Raw genomic sequence first — 23,275 nt, 5'->3', positions numbered from 1 at the left:
GTTCGGGGACGGCCGCGGACTGCCGTCCTCCTGCCGCGCTGCTGACCCGCGCAGAGCTGACAAACCGATAAGAGAATTTAGAACCGCTGCTCCCTTCGCTCTTCCCTCTCCGTCGTGTTTCCTCTGCGGTTGTAGCGCTACTGCAGGCGTGTTAACGCGCACGGCTCGGTACAGCCAGCGTGTTATACACAAAGGAAACCCGAGGTTATTTAATGGTTGTAAGCCATGTGTGGGTGTAGCTATATTAATTCCGGTGTCTGTTTTCACACATTGTTTGAAAAATTATTTTAGTTATGTGTATTTCCCCGAAAAACAGGACCATAATGACAATTTTTTTTTTGCTCTCGCTTTGGGAAGGTAAGTTGTGACCTGTGCGGCTGCAAGTGTTTATTTATTTATTTTATTTTTATTTTTTCAGCAGTTTGCGAAATGCCTAATTACAACCGCAGACTTAATCATGAACCCCCACGCTGTGATTGGCATTTTAAAATGCGGCTCCCTTGATTAAATATTGGGGTCCCCGGAGTCGCGCTCACCCGCCGCCCCCTTCGCGGCCGTGATTGTGTCGCGTCCCGTCCCGTCGGGGCGCCCGCGGCCCCGCCTCCGTTTCTCCTGCGCTTCGAGGAGCCGCGCCCGCGCTCAGCGCCCGTCCTGTCGGCCGCCGTCCCGCCGCGCTCTCTCCGGGCCGACGCCGGGCCAGCCGGAGGCCGCTCACGGCGGCCCGCTCGCCGCCCGACAAACCCCGAGCGTGATTGCGCGCACGACGGGGTTCCGATTGGCCCGCAATGCTGCCTCCGCGTCCGCCGTCGTCACGACAACCTCGCTGTGATTGCCCGGCGGGGTCGCCGCTCCTCCGCCTCGCAGCGCGCGATGGTGAGGCGATGTGGGGCGGCCCCCCGGAAAGGACCCAAAACACCCCCCCGTCCTGTCCTTTCACACCTGAGCGCGGCCGCGTTTCCTCCCGCTCACACAAATAACCCGCCACTTATCCGCACCTTCCACACAAATACCGCCATTTTCCCCACTACAGACACACATATCGCCAAATGTCCCTATTACAGACCCAGATACCACCACTTATCCCCACCACACAGCCAAATAACTGCCTCGTATCCCTACCTGACCCAAATACCATTACTTATCTCTAGCGCTGACCCAGGTACCGCCGTTTATCCCCTACCATAGGCAGAAAGACCACCAAAACATCCCCACAACACACAAAATTACCACCACATAGCCCGAGCACATACACGTAGAGATGTACAGATCACTGGGATCAAACCCCCAATATCCAGACACCCCTTTTCCTGCCCATTGTCAGACATCAGTCCCCCCCCCCCCCCGCCCCCACCGATGATCTCCTATCCCCTCAAACCCCAGCCCTCTTTCTGGAACATTCTCACAGGCATCTCGGACACGGTCAGCTGACCTCAAAACTTTCCCCCCTGAGCAGGAACCTGCGATCTGAGACGGCAGTCTGCTTTCTCTCAGATAAGAGAGGAACTGCCGAACCGCCGTATCCCCCCCCAACGGCCCCGCCCGCGTTTCTCAGCCCGCGCGGCTCGCTGTGTCCCCGTGCCGAACTCTCGCCGAGTCTCGCCAGGTCCGCTCCGGTCCCGCCGCGGTGCCCTCGGAGTCTGAGGCCTCTCCTCTCCTCAGCGAAGCCGTCCCCTTCTGCCCCGAAAATGCGGTCGATGCGATTCAGCGTCTGCGGCCGCGTTTTTTAAACTCATTTTCGTATATTTTACTGCGCGTTTACTTGCCTGACGCCGCGTCTCCAGGGCTACTTAGCAGGCTAGGCACGGCGAGAACCTACAGGATCAACAAGAACACACCTACAAAGCAGTCGGGAAAGGAGCGCGCTGTGGTGCTGTGCTTATTTTGTGCGCGCGTACTGAGCCCTAGCGGTACAGTTCCTGAAAAAATGGTGTTAGCGTGGTGTCGAAAGTGGTCGATCGGAATAGCAATGCTAATAGCAGCTCACGGAGGTCTGAATGTTCTGCAGCGTGGCGCTCTGTCACCTCGGGAATTGGAGTGGTTGCGTGCTGTGTGCCAGGTGTAGGACGTGGGGATAATCGCAGGTGAATTTGAGTGTATGAACGAGTAGCTATTTGAAGGTGTGATCGAGATTCTATTCAAAACCGCCAAACCACCGCCTGCCTGGGCACTTGCCCTCCGGTGCCCCCGACCTGTCTCCACCTCTGATCTCGCTCCTGTGTTTGAGCCTACTGGACTGATTTTGGGATTATAGTGCAGTCGCTGTCACTGCACATATTAGTGTTGCAATTTATGAGTCCACATGAGCTCGGACTGTGTGTGTGTGTGTGTGTGTGTGTGTGTGTGTGTAAGGGGGGTGGGGGGGGTGGCGAGGGGGAGCGACATTTTACCAATCGACAGAAGTAATTAAATGAGAGCCACTGTTTAATTAAATTTGGATTCTGGGTGTTGCAGTAAATGGAACGCGCAATTAATTAAAGAGGGGGGTCGTTCAGGGACTGGGGCACCTCAGGACATCGAGACGGGACGGACTGGTCCAAAACAGTGCCACGTGGGCAGTTGGGTTCCAAGAATGCTCGGGTTCGAATCCTGTTCTCTGCTTTGTCTCGCAACTAGCTGCTTCAGGAAATGAGCGCAGAGCGAACAGCTACAGGAAACTGCCCTGGAGGGCCCCTGTGTGGGGTATCTTTTGGGGACGTTTCTGCAGGGGGCAGTAGTGCACCACACACAGGGCTCAAACTGAACCCCCACAGTTCAGGCCCTGAATGGGAGACCTATGGGGAACTGCAGTAGTGACGTACAGTAGTGAGAACATCAGCGTTACTCTCAGGAATATGAAAATGTGGTATCACAATGAGGCCCATTAATCTATCAATCAATCCAACAAACAACAATTTTAAGAAAGTCACACTAGACATATTACCTGGCTTTACACAGCTATAACTAGCATTATTGAAAGGGAAATACAAAGAATGAAAGGGGAAAAGGAAGGTCAGGTGAGCCATGGTGCGTGTTTAGTCTGCATGGGAATATGGACGAGGTTTCTGCTGTTCCTACTGCAGTGGGAGGGTCATTCCACCAATAGGGAGCCAGAACACACAGGAAGTGAAACCTCCTCACTCAGTGGTGAAAATGAGCAGCTGACTGACTGTAGGTGTTTTGGAGACGGTGTGTAGTTGTGTGACTAGGACTGACAGAGGGTCCTGCTGGGACCGAACAGGCATAGCTAGAATGGTGTAGTACACGCACCCATCCGGAATTGTGTGGATCGATTGTATTTTTGCGCATTTTGCTTGTCTTTGTTCTTTTTGTGTGTTTTTTTATGCCGTATTGTCTAAAACCAAATGTGTTGCCCTTCTTATTAAAGCGATTTTAATGAACTGGTCGCAGGTCGCAGGTTCGATTCCCAGGTAGGACAATTGTTGTTGTACCCTTGAGCAAGGTACTTAACCTGCATTGCTTCAGTATGTATTCCAGCTGTATAAATGGATGCAATGTGAAAAGCTATGTAGAAAGGTGTGTGTGTGGCTGGGGATAAGATCATCTGCTAAATGCCTGTGATGTAATGTAAAGAAAAAGAGTAGCCACATCAAACATGTGACTCTCTCTCCCTCTCCCTCTCTTGCATGCATCTTGTATTTCCCAGCAACTCAAAAAAAAAAAAAAAAAAAACAGTTTCAGTCAAGGTGACTTTTCCAAGATCCTGCAGGGAGAATTCTGAATTTTAAAAAGGGTAAATGAAACACCACAAATAAAGAAAAAAAAAAGAGCTGTATTGAAATGGAAAAAATTTTAGTATAATAAATACATTATACAATTGCGTATAAATACATGATATATTTATATAAAAACACGCTTACGTACCTTTAGGGAGCAGTGGAGATGTGGAGGCTTTGCATTTCAGATTAATGGCAGGCTGTCCTTAGTGAAACTAAAATGTAGTGGCTAATATTTCTCATGCAGATCTGGCTGCTGGGCTTGGTTTGCATATTTATGGATCATCCATGACCGTCAGGCTTGTGAATTTCAGAATGACGAGAATGTGTAATTTGACCAATTAAATTTTTGCAAAATTACATGACTTATGGTTGTGGTTTAAAAAAAGGTTTGGCTCAGCAGATCAAATCTTAAGGATCTTGAATCAAGCCTCATCACAGTAATTCTGAACGCACCACTGCCTCATGAAGTATTGGGGTGTGCTTTTCTGTGGTAAAACTTTCAACTACGAAACAAGTGCCCAATTAAGAGAAAAAACAACCTGCCACTGAGTGTATGTGTGTGTGTGTGTGTGTGTGTGTGTGTGTTCATGTGTTTGCATGTGTGTGCACGTGTGTGTGCACGGCTGTGTGCGAGCATGTGTGTGTGCGTGTTTGTGTATGTGCTGTTCACTCTCTCTCCTGTCCTGTCAGCATAAGAGGAAATACGGTATTCATTTAGCAGTGACATGCTGACTAATCAGTCCGGCCCATCCAACTACAGCACGCCCAGCAGCGGGAAGGGGGCGGGGCCAGAGAAACAGGCCTGCCGCTGGCCACGCGCAGGCTAGCCATTACTCAAAAGACCTTCCGATATTTATCCACCCGTTTATTTATATATGCATTAAAATATGAAAATGTGACACAAGTGCAGCGTCCGAAAAAAAAAATGTACAAATTAAAAGATGTACGTAAGTGCAAATCGCTGAAGGTCAGCCGTCAGAGTGATATAGTCTTGACTGATTGACTGTCGTTTGAATAAGTGAAAATAGTTATTTGTGTATTGTTTACTTGTGGTCAATATATCAAACACAAACCACTTGATATTCAATGAATTTATATTGGTCATAGTAGTCTATATGCTCTGAATGTGATGTGATTCGGCATGTTTGTGCCTCATTGGTGGATATAGGACATTGACCAGATAATTCTTCCATCAGTGACTTCAGCCACAACCCATCAGAACTGAGATGGTGATGCGAAAGTCATTAAAGTAACCTGCGGTACCCTGGTATTCATTAGCAGCGGCGCTAGTTGAGCGCTGTTGCTGATGTCTGCGATGAGTCGCTGTCAGGTTTGCATCAGGTTCTGAACCCTGGCCTTCATTCCACAATAGGCAGATGGCATCCTCCTTGTGCAGGATCGACCTGGCGGAGAGGGGCCGTTAACAGGACCGTGTCTCCAGAGGGTGATTTCACCCTCTCTCGTGGACTCTGTGCTTTTGTTACTGACTCGGGTCCACTGCACGCGATCGCGCGGAGGAAGTCTGCGAATGTTACGCTGCATTGTCAGCACTGGGCTGACTGATGAAAATGAACGAAGTGGCAGAATTTTTCACAATAAGAAATAAAACAGCTTATGATCCTCATGTTAGCTGCATTATCTCGGGGAAAAATATATACCTAGTTGTGCATAGCAGGCCATTTGGCCAGTCTTATCTTATAATTTTGTCAGTATTTAAAAGCGGGATTCTAAAATGTTTTTTGTATGGACATTACAGTACATGGGGCGACGGCAGTAAAAACCCCAAACTGTGAGAAACTGCTGAGTTCAGAGGGGTTCCGCTTGGGCACGTTTTATTGGAATGAATAACATGACGCGCAAGCACGCTGGTCACAGCAGGGCGGTGGGAAATACAGCCTGAAATGCTCCGATGCGTGCGTCTGTATGCCCGAAATCACACACACGCGTGGGAATCCTCTAACGCCAGCGCTACACCTCGAGCACGCCGATCACTGCGATGTAAACACTGTGGGAAAATGGCCGCCTGTGACTCAGGTATCCTGTGGAGGTGAGACAGCCTTCCTGAGAGGCCGTGGTCTGTGGATCACCTGTAGAGAGCATCGAGGCGCTCTCCGCATTAGGCTCCTCGCTGAGAAGCAACTAATACAGAAAAAATACTTTAGTCAGTAAATAAAACGAGAACTGTGAAACGCACAGGCGGACGACAATACGCGCAGTGCGAAATTATCGCTGTGTTTGGACAACTCAGGGGTTTTAGGAGCCGTTCCGCGAGGTGATGTTTTTGTGTGAAAATATTTCCCAGCCTCTGTGTGAACTGCACGATTATCTCATTCGCACCTGTGCCTGCTCGCTCTGTTGACACAGCAATGCTGTAAATAGCTTCATTGTCCACGTGCTGTGCTGTTTGCTTGGGAGTTAACTGAAATCCCTGTAGTTTTATGGACTGCCTCCAACAGTCCATAAGAAAACAAACAAGAAAATGTGTATCTATGTATTTTTTTTATTAAGTTTAATTCTATTTTTTATTTTAATGTATTGGCATAGACAAACTGCTTTAACCAACACTTGAATACACTGTGTCTTTAGTGTAAGGGATTTCTTCCAGATAACTGATTGCATTGAGTTGGCATGCGAGGCAGTACGGATTTCAGGAAGTCAGTCTGTGGGCATCCCAACCATCAGCCTGTTCACCTAAACTGGATTCACACAGTATCTGCCTGGCAACAGCAAGGAGCTGTTGCTGGATTGGGCAAGGGAGGGAGGGCAATATTTAGAGGGCCATGATGGAGTAAACTTTGGCAAAGTTGCATTCCTTTTTTTCCACTCCATTATTTCCATTTATATATCCAGTGTTAAGGACAAAATTGCCCTCTGTTTGACAAAGTGCACTTATCTTACTTTTCTTCCTTTAGATGTACTGTATGGTGACTTATTTCTGTCTACAAAAATGAGCCAATTAAGTTGATTTGCTGTTCTTTAAGGAAAGAAAAAAAATAGGCAGGAATGAGGCTTTCATAATTTCATAAATTATATTACAATAATGTTTTTTATAGCCCAGGCAGTGGTTGGCTACGGTCAAAAACGGTCGGCACAACTTTTTATCATTGTTGTCTTTACATTAACCAAACTTAACCAAAATTCACTTAACCTACGGCCCGTGAATTTTCCCAGAAGAAAAAATCAGTCCAAATCTGCCGGTCTTTTTAAGTTTGCAGACAAAATTGGGCGAGACAACTGGGCGATTAGGCTGAAATACAGTTCCTTTCCGTACATTAAGAGCTCCTTGTGCAGGCCCGAGGAGGCGGAAGAGCTGGCGGGCTGCATTAAACGAGCAGCTCTCAGAAGAGCCAGGAGTGGCTCAATTTGCTCAATTACGGATTTAATTAGTGGAATGAAGTTGCCTGAGCGGCTGGTACGCAGGAGAAGAGAAGACCCTGTGGCCTGCCATTCTCCCGGCATCGCCGGTGAGACTTCTGTTCTTCTGTCGCCGCTGAAGGGGATGAAAGCTCGCGTTAGCGTTCTGAGATCCCCTTTAATGGCGGGCGGTGACTCAGCGCTAACTTTTGTCAACGTATTTCCACTGGGGGTGGTGTCCCGCTCAAAGCAAACCTTTCACCTCACCGATTCCCCCCCTCCTCAGTTCCCCACCCCCCCTCCTCCCCCCCACCTGTCAAACAAACGGGCTTTTGGGCTTTGTTTTGGGCACCAGAGGTGTCCTTGTTTCTGTGCGATGGGCCTCACTCTTGGGTTGAGTGCACATCTCCTGGTGTGTGGCACTGCTGAGGGTCCCCTAGAATGTGCACAACCAAAGCGTTTGAGTATTTTCATTCCCACCTGGACACTGCACATCCCCCCCCCTTTTTCACTACAAGGTGATGCCCACGTATCAGTTTTACCTTCACAGGAACTGCGGCAGACCGAGGGTTAAAGTCAGGGCGCTTGGAGCCGGGCTGTTTACCTCACGGTGTTAGCGCACGGTTGGCCAGCGCTATTGGAAATCGAAGCAGTCCTGTGAAGTCCCTTCTAATTGCTGCGGGACCTAGCGTGGCGAAAGACACAGAGGTCTGTTTGGATCTTGAGAGAGGCGCGCCGATATTTTCCCCCTCCGATGCATTTTTCATTTTCTCAGAGCGGATTTCATTTCGGGTGGCTGAAATCGAGGGGGGGCTTTCGTGCAGATTGTTAATTGTAGTTTTTTTTAAGATTAACGAGGAGGAGTCGGCGTGTATAATCGGTCATTCCCAAGCAGACAATCTTCAAGTCCACTTTCTTCGAGGAGACTCAGAGCATATTTTTAAGAGGTTTTGGTTTAAGGAAAGGAGAACCCTTACACAAGCCGGCCTGCGCTGCCCGCCGTGCTCATTGTTAAGCCGATGGTTCAGCCTTGGCGGTAATTGTCGTGTCTGGCTCTCGCTCAGCGAATTGCGAAGGAAAAGATGCGCTGTTGTTATTTTGGAGCGAGGCGCTGGGGGAAGCCAGACGAGATGGTGACAGACGCGCACGTACGAAGACTGACGGAGGAGGTCGGCGGGAACCCCCTGGGGAGGGGGTTCTTTAAACGGATTCACAAGTCAGCGCTGGTTTGATCTGAACGTCGGGCGCCGTCGGTCTGAGATGAACCGCCACGTGACAGACAAAAACACGCTCTCAGAACATAGCCCACGATTTGGCACATGCGCGTGAAACGAAAGAAAATTGTCAACACATGAATGGGGTGTGCTGCGCATAGACAGTCACGCAGTAATTACACATATCATTTTGGACAGCGGACAAGAAAACTTAATATGAAGTAAGTAGTCGCTTGCCCTTGATTAAGCCTCACTGTATGCTGAACAAAAGCCACACAAATAATGTCCCGTAAAATGATGCTGTGAGAAAATGAATTCAGAATTAAGTTTACCCTAATAATCTTATGTAAATTTTATTTTGGGATATGAAAGTATAGAGAAGCTCACTAGCCCCCTCTGCTGGTATGATCTCTTCACTCCTGGGAATTAAATTATAGGCAGACAATAAACCCAGTTCAGCAGTTTGTTTCCTAGTTTGGTGTCGAGAAGTGATCAGTTTAAACCATTTGTCAGAAAAGACAGACAGACAGACACATACACACGCACACAAACACACACAGGCACGCACATACACACGCACACGCACACACACTAAGGCACTGAGGTTTTGCTCACACTCGAGTTAAGAGTTTTTCTTTTTTCTGTTTTCGCCGAAGATAGCTTGTCTTCCAGATAAAAGCGCATCGATTCCACATCTGTTACGGCTGCCCTAAAAAGGAAACCCGCGCTGTGAAAAACACGCAACTTTTTGTTGAATAGAAACAAAATGGAGGACGAATAAAGAGCTGTATTGTATGGCATTGTGGTCTTTTCTTTGCCGTTCTTATGAGTCCCTGAGGATAATTTGTTTTATTCTACTTTTAGGAGGTTTTAGTCTAATTGTACTGTAGGTCTAAAGTGGCCTTACTGCTACAATGATGTTTGATTTGATTTTTATTTATTTATTTTTTTCATTTGATGTAATGCATCATAAAAATGCCCAGCTCACATGGACTTATAAGACACCATTATTTTCAAGAAAAGTAGTCCAAAAGTGTACACAGTCCAAAAGTGTACACAGTCCAAAAAGCACTGACATAAATCACAAATAATGAAAGCAGTAATACAGTAAGCAAAAGTTGTAGCATTGGAACACACCAGAAGGAAAATAAAGGGTCATTCTGAGCATGTGCCTGTGCATGTGACTGAGCATGCCCAGGTACTTTGTGTAATCATGATGTCATCTTTCCGTAATTGATCACATGATGTAATTTAGTTGTGGGACTCATTCTCTTCTGTCCTCCTGTTTACTCAGCAGTTTGAGGAAATCATCATCTTAATATTAAAATGTGACCCACCCTCCATCTCTCGTCCAGCGGATATTTTTTGGCTGACTTGCGGTTTGACCCATCGCATCATTAGGAATCCAAAGAATCATGAGTTTTGATGTTCGGATACAAGGGAGCCCAAGAGCGAGACGTTAGAAAAAGCTCTGCTGTGCTTGGAGAAATTTTTTTAAAAGTTTTCAAGTGATTCAACTTCATATTTTCGCTCAAGGCACCCGCAACTTATTAAAAAAAAAAGAGTGTTACCCATTCTGCGATGTAAAATTAGATTAGAGTGAGATTTGTCAAACACATAGTCCCTGGTGAACTTAAATGGAGCTGAGTTCTCTGATAGCGCAAGTTGCTCTGGATCAGAGCGCCAGCCAAATGAAGGTTATGTAAAGCGATGTAATTAAAGGAGGCGCAGACGGAGGAAACAGACAGTGGGGGGGGAGACGCAAGGGAGGTGTGAAACTGCGACGCCGTTCCTCCGCGCTCTTCCGGTCCGGACCGCGCTCAGAGGACGATTAAACGGACGGACGCCCCGAACAGCCCTCGTAAAAACGCCAAACCGCCGTAAAGCCACGCCCCGCCCCGTCCTCCTGCCTCTGACCGTCCGCGCGGCGCGTGCAGCGTGGAGAGAGAGAGAGAACAGCCCCAAGCTCCAGCGGCGTTTGCGTTCGCTCAGTCAGAGGGGACAGCGAAGGCTCGTGGGAAGGCGTCGGATATTTAATCACCCGCGAGATCAGCTGAGAGGAACGCGCGATGGCGTCTGTCACCTTCTCCCCACTCACCTCGGAAGCACCGCGCCGCTTCTCTACCTGCCGCTCCCATTGGCTCACTGGGCTTATTAGAGCTATCGGCAAGCTCTTCCCTCACTATTGTCATGGCAACAGTGGGAGGGTGGTGATTGGGCGTCAGCCTTGCTAGTCTAATCTGAAAGCTTCCTCAGCCAGGAGAACCTCTGATCAGATGTAAGATATACGATGATGTGCTTTTTTCATTATTTAAGCTATTTCATACAGGGGGGTTACTTAAGCCTCTGTTCAATCAACATTTGCCCCTTAATTTGGACTTTTTTGGGTTAATTTTGGTTATCACTGAACTTCAGATAATGAATTAAAATTAATTAATATTAAAACATTTGGGGCATATTTATACAATTTAAATTAAATTAATTTCCTGAACTGACAAAATTTAAATTGAACTGACCCTAACCCTGCTGGGGAAAAAAAAAAAAAAACATAAATGTGCACTTAAGTAAAGTTAAGGACAAGTATTGATTGGATCCAGGCCATAGTGTTTAAAGTTAATGAGCAATGATAAGCTAGTCTTGCTTCAGGTCTTCTGCATCTAGAAAACCAGAGGGAAGAGGGATCAAACAGGTAGCCATTGATTTGTGTGAGCCAGGGCTTTGTCCCCATTAATAACAGTAACAGGGACTACCACGCACCATAGAGAATAGCCTGTTCCAGCAAGCCTTTCCTTTGCCTTCCGTTTATCCTAAAGAAATGCCTCAGATAACTCTGAGGAAGAGTGTCATGGAGAAGTGTTTTCCCTGAGAATCATGGGAAAAAGAGTTTTTTGTCATCATTATATTTTTTGTAGTCAGTTATCAGCATGAGGCAGAGCTGTAGACGTTATCAACCAGGGGTTAACAAGGTGAGCCTGGGCTGGAAGCGATTTGAATCAGGAGCAGATCTTTTACACCCCCCCGATATCTCGGGAAACGGATGAGAGGAGGATAAACGCGCAGTTCCACCACACCGCCTCGGTGGATTTCCACATACCGGCCGCCTCCGCGTTATTAATGGGGGTCAGCCGCGATTTGAGAGGCGGGGGAGGGGAGGGGAGGGGAGGGGAGGGGAACGCGCCGCGCTGAGGCAGACCGGGCCCCTCCCCCTCCCTAATCACGGGGGCAGCCCGCGGAGAACATGGCCGCCTCGTTTCCCCCCCCCCCCCCTGGCCGCGTTGTGCGGGGCCAGCGAACAGCTTCGGCGACGGCGGGCGAGCGTTTCGCGGCGTTAATTAAGCGCATATTTCACCCGGCCGGTCTCCGGCTGTGCGGCGTGGAAAGGACATGTTGAGAAGTGTCTGTTTGGTAAAGTGTCCCGGCACGGCCATCTGCTCTGCGCTTCCTCTGCATCCTCAGGCCTTCGCGGTCCGTCTGAGAGCCTCACGCTGACAGACAGACGTTGCTTTAGGTTTTTTTTTTTTTTTGGCGCTATCGTGTATGGATCAGTCGGGAACATCGAGACCGTGTACTTCTGAGTGTGCTGCTCAAGTCGCGTAAGATATTGGTTTCATTTGTGTTTAACAACGCCAGAGATCTAAAATGTTGGGTTAGTGTGGGACAGAATGGGTTAGTCACAAATGTGGGTTTAGGGGCTAGATTCATCTCTCCAATCTATTCTCTACCCCGCCTCCTCGTCCCAAGTCCAAGTATCTTGGCTCTCTCCACCCTAATTAAATACCCAACAGCCTTCCCTTCCCCCCTGCCCCCGACAGTGCCACCACCCCCACCACCACCTACTCTTCATAATGCTCTCTGAATTAGGTCTCGTTAATATTGCACAATGCCAATAATTGCCCTATTAAGAGGACCCTGCTGCTCAACATATAATGCAGATTTTAATGGCTACTTGACCAGACTGATTTTGAGCACTGTATGCAATACATGTGCAAAAAAACCAGCCGACCAGCTGGAATTCGCCGTGGGGCTTACTGGAGAAGACCGGAAACGTTGATATTCGGTGGTCTGTCTCAGAAAGTGAAGGATTTCAACTTATTAGCAATCAGCATAAGCGATGTACTCGTTTACTCAGATAATCATTAGACAGGCCTCGTGCGAGGAGGAAATTCTTCTGTGCTGGGAAATTGATGATGATGAATGGCCTGGTTTGTCACGTCACCCCCTATTACCGAGCCATCCAGCGAGTGATCTGTATGCATGCAGACGTGCCCAGTCTTGTCACTTCTTCTTTTTTTGGGGGTGGGGGGGGGGGTGGGGTGGGGGGCAATTTTGTTTAAATTGGAAGGCACCTTGAAGAAGTCTCTACACATGAGGAACGCATCATGCCTGTAAATTATGACGCAGTAAGTGACAGAATCGGGCCAGAATTGTACGATCGACCGGGTGATGATTCAGTAGCGTAGCATGATTCAGCAACACAACACGATTCAGTAGCACAGTGCGATTCACTAGCATAGCGCAATTCAGTAGCGTAGCGAGATTCAGTAACACAGCACGATTCAGTAGCACAGCACGATTCAGTAACACAGCGCAATTCTGTAGCACAGTGTGATTCAGTAGCATAGCGAGATTCAGTAACACAGCACGATTCAGTAACACAGCGCAATTCAGTAGCATAGCGCGATTCACTAGCATAGAATGATCGACTTTGCTGTATGATTCAAAGCCACATTTCTGGGTTAGCCGGACTATTTTAGCTCTGTGACATTCAAAGGAGATAAATGAGTGAAAGTTGGTTGCAGACACCGCTGCTCCAGTTATGCTGTAAATAAAATAGCACTTTTATAGATGCCTTCATTTTAAAGATGGCCAATTTCTCCTCAAACGTTGCTCAAACAACAATTTTAATATGATTCTGGCAGGATTTCCTTGCATATTTTACAGTATGGGTCTCCCAACACAAGAAACCTTTTTTGAGGCAAGGTGTTAAGCTGAAAAATTTTGACCATTAGAAAACAAGGAAACAATAGCAGGTAATTCAGCTTTAGCATTATTGGTTGGTGGCAGGGCTCAGCCTGGGGGAGGGAATTGGGCCAATCCAGGGCGCACACGATTGGGTCGTGTTAACAAATCAGCCCGGGGCTTAAAAGGCTTTCCACAGTAGGTGTCTGAGGCTGGAATCTGCACATCAAGAGCGGGGAGTGGGATCGACGGAGACAAACGAACCAACAAAAAACCTGGCTGAAAAGCTTTCGTTTTGTTTGATTCCGAGCCGGCTGCAGTCGTTTAAGGTCACAAAGCACCCGCGGGCCACACGATTCACGTCTTAGATTTCCTTACAACTCTCTACACTTAAAAAAAAAAAAAAAAGTTTTTTAAAAAGACATTTAATTGCTGCCAGCCCACCGCTCCCCCTCCCCCCTATTGTCAGTGTGCTCATGAAGCGGTACATTAATTAATGTTTAAAGGTGTGACACAGCTGCATGGTGCATGCACAAAGTTTTACAAAGAGTGGTAGTGAAACTCTGCAGACTAATTAAGAGAACTTAGCTCAGGGACCAGACTTTACATTGCCTTCCACCCACAAATGACCCCTTTGGCCATCTGGTTGTACGTGGACACACGTAATGAAGTAACGCAAGTTGCAAGTTCCAAGTTCTTCCGAAAGGAACAGTAGCATTGGCTCCTCCCTCAGGTCACCCGGCCAGAATGTTCAGGTCACTGGTCGTATTATGACATCACACTCGATCACCCATGGAAACGGTGGACCTGTGGATGTGACCGTTCGGGAGCTATATAAAAGGCCTTCTTTAAAACCATTTCCTGGATGTGCCCTCCAGGTAATGGGGTGAGAGTGCTTTGATGAAACGAGCAAAATAAGTTGGGAGGCGCGCAAAAAGGACAGCCAAAGAGATGGGAGGTGGAAAAAAAACAACAAAACAAAACAGTGCACTGTCATTTCACCCGTTTGTAATATTAGAGATGGATGGATACTTGGGGAAGAGGAGAGAGGAGGAGAAGAGAGAAAAGGAGGCAATTGAATGAAATGATGAAAAAGGGGGAAAGAACTGAAAACAATATTTGGATGGTTGGTTTCATGCAAGTCATCTGTCATGTCGCAAGCAGTTCGGCTATGTGGCGGAGCGAGGGAATGTGAGAATGGAGGTGGGGAGGGAAAGAGGGAATAAATGAATGATGAACATTCATTTTTTTCTTATAGAGGTCCAGGTGACAAAGGCTTTTAACAAAGGCCCATCCATCCAGCTAAGAAGTGGGCCTACCTTGCGACAGACCGACATTTCTGTTCGCTCTCTATCAGGACAGTGGTGCATCATGGGAGATATGTTTATTCTAACATTGAGGATCAGGGGCAGTCGGCAAAAACGTACTCTCTGTGGCCTTTCATGGCATTCCTTTTCCATGTAAATTAATTATTCTCTCTCACTTCATTGGCTCATTCATTAACTGGGCTAATGTTTGTATAACGTTCCCAGCGAATTTTACCAAATAAAATTAATCTAGCTAGTAAGTTTTTTGCTACATGGTTGTGGTGATTAGTTTTGTTATTGAAACTAAAAGTAAACAAATGATTATAATTATTGTTATTATCATTAGTAGTAGAAGTAGTAGTAGTAGTTGTTGTAGTTTTATTGCTATTATTATCATTATTATTATTCCTGGTTGTTACAATGAGCATGCAGTGTGGGAAAAGTAATCGTTTTGACAGTTGAGGCATGCCTGTCTCCAGGGATCACAGCTATGTGGAGACTCGCTTGGCATATTATGCCAACAAGTGCCAAGTTGTATAAACAGGCTACGCTTGTGAGTAACACGGACTATGGATGAGCTGGGCCCAATTCAGTCAAACTGAAACATGCTTCACCCCTTAAATTATTCTTAAAATGTCCTTATTTTTGTGTCTTTTTGGCAATGCAACACTTTCCATTTGTTTACGGGGCTGTGACTACATAACTGCATATATAAGAAAGAAAAAAAGGGGGGGGGGGCAGTGTAAATACACTTCCCAGCATCCCCGCAATGACAAATTGTGCACTGTGTGAGAGCGCCAAGGTCCCACGGACCAGGAACATTAATCAGGGGAATTTTCTGACGCAGCGATTGAGGCCGTTCACCGATATTTAACCCGACTCTGACAATCGCGAGTTGATTACAGCCGTGTATCAGTCACCCCCCCCCCCGCCCCCCTGCCCCCCACCCAGGCTCACTAAATATGTGGGGGCATCACGGCTGTTGCCACTTATAACTGCTTCCTTATAACTGTCTGCCCCTGGGAGGTGGGCTATTGGGCAAAAGAGTGTTTGGTAGTGTTTCATCTGCTTCGCCATCGACAGGTTGAGGGATGGGTGGTGGTGGTGGGGGTGGGGTTGGGGGGGGGCGGAGAAGGAGCGGGCCGCTGCCGGTGAATTCCTGGGGGCCGGCAGATTTGCTATCGACCGTCCCCTCCGAAAGCAGAAGACCTTTTTGCAGGGGGGCTCTGTTAAAGCACGCCTGGGGTGTTTTTCTGAAAGATGTGCACTGGTTATCACCCTGCAGTTATTATTTTAAGCTTATATATTGATGGAGGCTAGCAGTTTTTTTTTGTTTTAAACTCTGGATCGATCGAGGAATTGTTAGAAAAGGAACTGCTGTGTGAGTATTTGTTTGGAGGTGTCATGGCCATGCACCACCGGATGCACATACAGTTCGTAATTACCATTTCCATGAATTATAGATGCTGTTTTAGCAGCACAGAGACGCACACACACGCACACACGAGCATATAGTGTTTGTGGTTTGTTTAAACTTCAAGGACAAAGCTTATTTTTGGGAGATGGCAGTGCCACTGTTTCCATAAGAGACAGAGACAGAGAACAAGAGAGAGAGAGAAAATGAATGAGAGCCTTTGAGAAATTGCATCCTTAGTTAAGCATTATTAAAAATGTATGACAGATCCCTTTCAGTTATTAATATCTGTTTTGGCGGTAATGAGCGAAAATTGGAGCAGGGGACGGCGGGGTGGGGATGGGGGGCGATCGTTGCCGTGCCAGCAAACCGCCGGTCAGCATCAGCACCACTGTGACATCATCCTGCTCAGTGAGAAACCTTCTGGTAGCCTGATGCTGCAGCACTGGGTGACAGTTAGCCTGCAGTAGGCCTGCAGAAGCCTGCTGCTCTATGCCCCAGGCCCATGCTAGGGCTAGCTCACTCAGTCTTGCTGGAGTACAGGGGCTGTGTGTGAAAGGGAACAGGCTGGATCGCACGTGGGCCAGAATCCGGTTAGCGCTCTTCCACGCGCCGCCGCCGCGGCGTTCCGACGCGCCTCCGTCCGTGCCCGGATTGCGGATCGCGGGCCCGATGGGAAAACCGGGAGCGGACGAGGGGTGTTTGGAATTCTGGTGCTCTCCCGTCTCCCCGAGAGACGGATTGGTAAATAAATTCCGAGCTGTGCTTCGGCGTATCGCTCGTTCTCCACCGGGCGACGTGCGTTTGAGATCCTCTAACCAGTCCATCAGAAAATAAAAAGGCAGCCAAGGAACACAATCCTGCAGCTCCACTAGCCCCAAAAGTTTGGCGTAAAAAAAAAATAAAAAGAAAAGGTCCTTACTTGAATTTTTCCTGATAGACTTTGGACATAGAATATTTAATAATTAATAAGTGAACACATGTGGTAAAAACATGCACAGTGCATGATTTATTTGTAAGATCTCTATTTATTATTTATTTTTCCTGTCCTATTTTCTGACAGGATTTTTGCTTTTCTGGGCTGCGGCACAAAATGTACCTTTCTAGCTCTGTGCTTTTCTCATATTAATAATGCCAGTCTCCAATTAAGACAAGATACAGTGTGTCTTATACCTCAGAAGGTGATATAAATTGGGAAGCATGTGGATCTCATTTTCTCTTATCTTTTAGCAAAAAATTATTTAAAAAATTTAAATAAAAACGGTGTTACTGCCATTCTTTGGTGCCTGAACTTGTGAATGGAAAGTGAGAACAGCTTGCTGAGATTTAGGGTTAGGGTGAGGGTTTGGGGTAAGCATCTCCTATCCCATGCCTTTTTCAGCTCTGTAATCAGAGGCAGCCTGCATGTGAATCTCGGAGATTAACACTTCGCTATCAGTGCACCAGGAGTGAGGGGAGGGAGGGGTAATTAGGGTGTCTGGGAGTAATTAAGGTGCGCCTGGTTAATAATAACGATAAAGGAAAGAGAATAATTACCGCGATTGCGCGGCGCTATTTTGCTGTTTTTGTGTTTGTGAAGCGTTGGACACGCTGCAAACAGCAGCTTGCTATCTGCTTTCTGTGACACTTTAATGACATGGTAATACAGCACCTAGACTGAGAGAGGGGGAGGGAGGGAGGGAGGGAGGAGGAGGGAGAGACGAGAGGGGGAACTGAGGGTAGTCATCCAGATGGGGTAGGGAGGGAGGGAGAGAGAGAGGGAGAAAGAGGGAAAGGGGGGGGGGACTGAGGGGTAGTCATCCAGATGGGGGAGGGGGGTGGAGCTTGTGAGGGAATGCAGAGAAGGATGCAGAAGCAGCCACATTTAGGGATTGAGAAGGAGCGAGGGGGTTGAAAATTCCCCCCGGCCGGGACGTGTGGGGGCAGCTCCGTCGCCCGCCCTTGCCCCGCCCCTTCCTCGGCACCCGTCACCCGCGATCCGATTCCGGATCCTTCCGCACTCACAGATCAGGCTGGTCTCCATGGAAATGCAGCTGCGTCTCCCTGTCCGTGCGTGGCGGTGCTTTTCACCAGCCTGGCCTGCTGCAGTGGCCTCAGAGGCCTGGAAGAGCATCAGCGGGTTTCAGTGGTGAAACACCCCTTACTCCCATCCTTCAGTTTAGCAGGGCTGAAGGGACACACACACACACACATGCACACACACACACACACACATACACACACACACACACACACACACACACACACACACACATACACACACACACACACACACGCACACACACACACGCGCGCACACACACGTACACACACAAGCGCACGCACACACACAGGCGCACGCACACACACACACGCACACACACACTCAGTCATTCTCTTCCCGTCCCCTTGTGATGTACAGCGATTCATACTCATTTACACTCCGTTAAGGAAGATGCAGTCACAGCGGCTCATGGTAAATATATCCCCATTGCCAGCTGGGACCGGAAAAAAAAGGAAAGATGACGCATTTCTGTAAAATTACGGTGCTTGATTGCGTAAGGATGTTTGAGTGATTAGGGATCGGGAGGAAGCATTGGCTGTCATACAGCGCTGATCACCACACACTGCCTTTCGGCTTCATTCAATGTTTTCCTATTGATAAATCACATCGGTTTTACATGCATTAAAACTGAAATAAAGTGCTTTGCATGTCGAGGAGACAACAGTGGAAGGACACATTTTTTACGACGAGCGCGGTTTTTAAGATTCTGAAGTGGAGAGAAAGAGGAAAATTGCCCTGGGATTACTGTATCGTAAATTGTGCCTCCTTCTCCTTCTCCGTTCCTGGAAGGATGTAAGACAACTTTATACCCTGCATAGCTGAAGACCCCAAAACTGAGAAATGGATATTGTGTCGTTTAACGGGGGACGCGGCGGACGTGACAGGAAAGGCGAGCGAGTAATCAAGCCGAAGCTCCAAATTGCCGGTTATGGGGCAGACTGCACTTAGAGCTTTATGTCGCGAATGCGGGGCGGGCGCTGTGTGTGTGTTCTGCCGCTATCATCATTATTGATAAACGCCGCGCGCGTGTGTGTGTGCGCGCGCGCGCGTGCGGGCGGATCTATCAGGGTGACAAAATGCGCGCGTGTCACAATGGAACGTGAGCCCCCCCCCGCTGGGGGCGGCGAATTAGGGAGCCGGCAGCGCTGTCGTTTTTCGGGGGGCTGGGCGGTTGAGTGGATGTTTACGGGTATAAGCTCACACTGCCCTTCTCATTCGCCACACCAAAGGAAGGGTGGAAAATGGACGCCGCGTTCGCCCACCATTTTCAGCTCTGTCATTTTTTTTTGGGGGGGGGGGTGTTGGGGGTGAGCTCCATGTCAGGTGGTGAATGGAGTCATTACTGCATTTTATTTACCCCTTCGAGCCTAGGAGCACAAAATAAGAGCCCCCTGAACCACAGCAATAAGGCAGGCCTTCGAAAAATAGCAAAGCAGGTACATGCGGTGGTTATCTCCCTCTCCCCAGTCTTATGGAACCAGTCCTTGGGCCAGTGGCACTCAATACTAACCCTGGAGACCAGTAGTACTGGTGCCAATATGTTCTGATGATCCGATTGGCCAGAGATTTTAACCTACCAGTCCCAGGTTTAATTGGGTCCTGATTAGAGAGGGAGAGTGAACATGAGCAGTGCTGCTGGCCTCGAGGGGCAGGTCTGAGTGTCCCCGCCTTAGGCATTAGGCCACAGCTGCCTCCCTGCCTGTGACTGGAGCTGGCGCTGTCCATGGTGCTGCAGCACTCTGAGGCAGGAGAAACAGCGGAGGTGCTGAACGGACAGCGCCCCAGCACACAGGGGCAGCTTCTCTGAATCAGTTTAAGAACACTCGCATGCATACACACACACACACACACCACACCCTCACACACACACACACACACACACACCTCTCTCTACACACACACACACACACACACACACACCCTCACACACACACACACACAAACACACACACACACTCACACTCTCTCTCTCACACACACACACACAAAAACATACATACTCACACAGTCATAAATAAAACTAAATTGTGTCACTGTCCCAATACTTGTGCATTTAACTGTATAAACAGGCAAATCACTCATTTCTGTGTCTTTGACAAACATGTCCACTGTCATTGATTTCATCAACCAAATCAACCAAGAAACGGTTAACCACAAAAAATACAGTTTTAGAATAGCCACCTTAGTCCCCAGCTCTTGAATTGAAGAGGGTAGGCCACAAGACTGAAGGGCCTGAAGAATCTTGAAAGATTCTCTTACAAATTCTCGCAAATTATGAGGAGATGTCCCAGTATTGTTATCATTATGAAAAGAGGGTGTACAAAGTACTCGAAACGAAGACGTGAAAATTTTTGACACTCCTTTTTGGAAACAAAAAATTCCAAATTCTTAAAGAAAATATTTTTCTCTGATCAGCTGCGTTAGCGTAAAACAATACAATTTTCACGTTTCGCTGAGCACGGAATATGTCTCATTATCTGCTCTCTTTATCTTAAGCAGCCTTCTTTGTCCGTCTTTTTCAAAGGGCGTAGATTGTTTTGGAGCTTCCCCGTTCTCGTCCCTCTCTGTTTTCCCGCCTCCCAATAGCGTCTTGCGTGGCGGACGTTTATGGTCCAGATGGCGCTGGGGTAGGCCCACAAAAGTGTTTATAATGGCCGGATTCATTTCTTTTCCCATCATTCATCGTGTTTCCGGACAGGGCCTCCCCATAAACCCGCTGTATTTATGTGCTGGGCCGCCTTACTTATGTAATATATAACTGTCAGGGTCAGTTTGGTCAATGGCGGACAGTATTTTCTCGCCGGTGAAACTCCGGAGCTCTCTCTGGCCAGGACGGCTCAATCTGTGGCCCCTGCGAGGTCAGCTGTGCGTCCAGGCTTCGGCGTCTCCGTGCCGACATCCTCCCCCCCCCGGCACCAACCCTTACCCCCCCCCCCCCACTACAGAAACATCCAGCCAGCCTGAAAATGTGGGCGTTCCACCTATTGAGTGTTAAACGGCGCATGCCAACAGGTGCAAGCGCAGCTCTTTCACACACACAGCCGTCCCCTGAAGGTTTTCCTGAGGCTGCATTCCGAGCGTAGTCCTCCCAGCAGCTGTACACACAGAGCCTCAGTGTTACGGTTGATATTGCTTCTTAAAAAAAAGAAATGCTTTTTCCCCCTTTTTTGTCTCCCGATTGAGAGTGCCTGATACTTCTCTTCACATCGCTGCCCACAAGCTGAGCTTGCTCAGACATGAGTCAGAGGGCCATGATTAACCAGCAGGGGGTGCTGGTGAGAGATGAAACAGTCATCCATCCATCCATCCATCCATTTTCTATATGTGCTTATTCCTGGTCAGGGTCATAGGGGGTGCTGGAGCCCATCCCAGCATGAATTGGGCGAGAGGCATGAATACACCCTGGACAGGCCGCCAATCTGTTGCCGGGCTGAAACTCAGTCATCCTGACCAAAAACCCATCCTTTGTGACAGAACCCCCATCTGGGATTTTAACTTGCAACCTCCTCATTTCCCAGCTCTTGAGCCCCTGTGATGTATGATCTACCCCGCTGTTCAGTGAAACGCCCCTGGCTTTGTATTACGTGCTACAAGTGGCTTTTGTAAAGTTGACATTAGTCATCGGTAACCAGCAATCAGCGTCTATGGGGTGTTCATTTCATCTATTATGGTCGGGTATTTCTGGATTGAAGTGCCGCCAAAAACTTTTTGTTCTCAGTCAGATGTGATGGTTGCCATAGGCTACAAGTAACCTTGGCAACAGTGAAAATGGCCATAAGTGACTGATGGATGTGAACACCTAACATCAACTTTTAAAAAAATAATAAATACATTTATTAGGTAAAGCATAAGTGTGTTGGATCTTTACTAGCACAAGCAAAATTAATGCTCATATGAATCCGTGGCCAAAAGTCTGTGTTTCAGTATTTATGTGTTCACTCCTCAGAAAAGGTGCATTAATTATATATTTTTAAAAAATCTGTGGTGAAATGTTAAAGGTTAGCGCTATAGAAGGCGCTCGGCAAATGTTTGCAGCCCCCATTTTATCTTCGCCTGTTCATCACTTCAAATGTCAAATGCATTAAAAGTCAATGGAGCGACCTGGTGAATTGTGAAAATCCGAGGTAGGCTGACTGAATTATACACTTGCGAAGATAACGTATTTTGCGATGGTGGGTTGTGCGTGCGTGTTGTTTCAGTTGGAATCTGAACATTAGTCCAGAAGGAAAGACCCCGAAAGGGCAAATTGCTCTCCCGTAATGACATGGCACAAAACGACACGACATTATGCAACTGTACAATAATTCTGAGCTTCACTTTGAGATCGTACTGTACAACAAAAGCCCTGAGACCTGTACCCCGAGAGTACAGGACTAACCTGTCACGAAGGCTAGGTGTGAACCAGGAATTCAAAATTCTTCATTTAATCCCATATTTTAATTTACATGAATGGTATTTTTCAGATACCTGGACAAAGGATGGCGTACAATAATAAATCTGCACTTTCTATAAACCACGTCACACAGGTGCTTGTTTACTGGAACAATTCAGGAAGTGTGTTGCTCAAGGGTACAGCATGCTGCTATGCCTCACCTGGGAAACGAACCCGTAGCCCCAGGGCTGAAATATCACCGCCTTGCCACCCGCAGCACTCGCAGGCCTGCGGTATTTATCGCCACGCCCGCCATTTTCCGTGAACATAAATGAGATTTGAAGGTGTCGTTGCCTCTGGGTAGTTTCGAGCAAAACATGGATGCTGAACCGGCACCTGTATCTTTTAATTACTGATGTGATGTCCCTACTCCAGGTCCAGTCAGTTCCAGACCAGGTTTCATGTATTTCGCACACAAAATTAACCTCTGTCCCTAAGGTCTCCTACCGCACAGGCGAATGAACAGGAAGAACTTCACAATACAAGTAAACAAAGACTTCACTCCTGCCAGAACATTATGTAATGCAAATGATAAGAGTGGGGAGTTTCCATTTAAGCTGCATGAAGGGTTAGCCTTTATGGTTGATCCACAGAATTATTGAGAGAATATGATTCATAAATTTTACTGTACATTGGTACTAGGCAGTGTAATAATATCACAGGCATGGTATTACGGCTGGTCGGACAGATTTTTGTCACTGGCCCAGTTTCTGAATAAAATGCGCTCAGGTTTAACTTTCACCGTGGACAGCTGGTCACCTGGCCCGGAGCGTTCCGTAAATCTTTTAAAGGGCTTTGCATGGGAAGCACCGTGTAATGAGCCTGATTAGGCTAA

At 47.7% G+C, this 23,275-nt stretch overlaps 1 protein-coding gene across 1 annotated transcript in view; it reads left to right on the top strand.

Annotated features, from left to right (window-relative positions):
* Positions 1-23,275, top strand: part of nrxn2b (neurexin 2b) — a 655,074-nt gene that overhangs the window by 228,772 nt on the left and 403,027 nt on the right. The gene's annotated exons all lie outside the window — the stretch shown is intronic.

This window comes from Anguilla rostrata, chromosome 3 (genome assembly GCF_018555375.3).
Source record: "Anguilla rostrata isolate EN2019 chromosome 3, ASM1855537v3, whole genome shotgun sequence".
NCBI classification, from domain to species: domain Eukaryota; kingdom Metazoa; phylum Chordata; class Actinopteri; order Anguilliformes; family Anguillidae; genus Anguilla; species Anguilla rostrata.
This window is presented reverse-complemented; position numbering and strand designations above follow the sequence as displayed.